Consider the following 1,801-nt stretch of genomic DNA (forward strand, 5'->3'; position numbering starts at 1 on the left):
GTATGCATTTATTTACATTTTTTAAATTTTTCATATTTTTGCAGTTGTTTCTTCATATTTATTTATTACACTTTCTTTCTTCTTTTTCATATTTACTTATTTCTTTTTTGTTATTTTTCCTCTATTTATTTGCAGCTACATTTTATGGTATTTTCCACAAACCCACATGTTCTACGAACACCACATAATTGGTCCAATTGGCATCTCTAATGTATAACATTGACGTTTGCAGTCGTTTGCACCCATTACCATCCAAACGTAACTGAAATAACGTTTCTTGTTTATACTTGAATTTTTGGGGATTTACCCACAGTTGTAGAAAAGTGGTAAATTTTTTACGCGTGAAGTGCACACAAACAGTGTTTGCGGACGTCAATGCTGCACACAGCTGCAGCACCTGTTCCACATTTGTGCTTTTTATCAATATTAAATTTAAATTATGCAGAGTGACAATTTCTGCGAATGTTACATGCAGCCGAAGTTGTTGTTTAACTGTAAACAGGTTCACAGTGTGGTTGTTGTATTGAATTGGGAACGCCATGACGTTTCTGTTTTTTTTTTGTTGATTTTTACACATTTCCATTCATTTAACCATGCTGGAGATTGGAGGGAATTCCCAAAAGCACGAAATCTCATGCATTTGACAGTTAATGATGCTATTTGATTTGCGATTTCTACGCAGCTTTCTGAGTCATAGCAGAATTTTTGCAACGTAAGTAATTTATTTATTCTTTATAAATTTGTAAATTTTATTGCTCAATGAACTGTTGGCTGACGCTGGCTATTAAAATCTTTTAATTATTTAATTTGTGATGTATGCACCTATTTTGAGTCTATATATGTTTGTATAAGTGTGTGCGTGAGTTTTTTAGTGACTGTTTGTAATTTATGCTGCAAATGGCGTTTAATAGCATCCGCTTAAGCATGCAAACCAATTTGCGGCAATTAATTGTTACTTACACACACACACACACATACATACATATGTAAAGGCAAATACAGCTTATATGCCGCATTGCTGAGGGTCATGCGCATGACGGCGTTAAGAACATAACATAATGTCGCTTAAAAAAATAGGATTAAATAAAATAATAACGTAAAAGTGAAGAAAAAGCACAGAGCATTAAAAAGGAGAGTTATTTGTTGTAGTGTGCTATGTGCAAGTAGCTTTTGTAAATCCGGCACAATGGCTGTGGCAACAGATTTTTTGTTTTTTTCTTCTCACATTGTTGACAACCAGCCGGCTCCGGTGGCAGCAGTGTCTCAACACTGCGCCAATATTGTATTTGCACGCATGGTGTTAGCTAACGGCCGCCTAGACTTAATCACGAAGTCAGTCAAGCGTGACTAAATTGAGGTGAACCAACCAATGGCCAAGACTAGCACTGTCCCCAATCCTAAAAAAAACAATAGCTAACTAGTGAACTATCTAGTTGCCATGATATAGGTTATGTATATGTATATACATACATATGTACATATGTACGTATGAATGACTCTTATCTTTGCGGTCACGAAGTGACGTCACTTGTTAGAGAGCATTTCTGATACTCGTAAATGTTGTAATGATAAGCGATGAAGTTGCTTTCGAAAGAGGTTCATACTTGTTTGCAAGTATGTATGCGTATATGTGRGATATACATACATACATATGGGAATGTATAATTTGTATGCGAAGAAAAAATGTACTCTTGATAAGTGATTCATTAGATGTTGCGATACTTCTCATTACAAAATATAAAATATAGTTTTTATTATATATGTATCAATTTCAATCATAAAACATATCTTATTATTTATT

Source organism: Bactrocera latifrons, unplaced genomic scaffold (genome assembly GCF_001853355.1).
Source record: "Bactrocera latifrons isolate USDA-ARS-PBARC rearing strain unplaced genomic scaffold, ASM185335v1 scaffold_57, whole genome shotgun sequence".
Lineage (NCBI taxonomy): Eukaryota > Metazoa > Arthropoda > Insecta > Diptera > Tephritidae > Bactrocera > Bactrocera latifrons.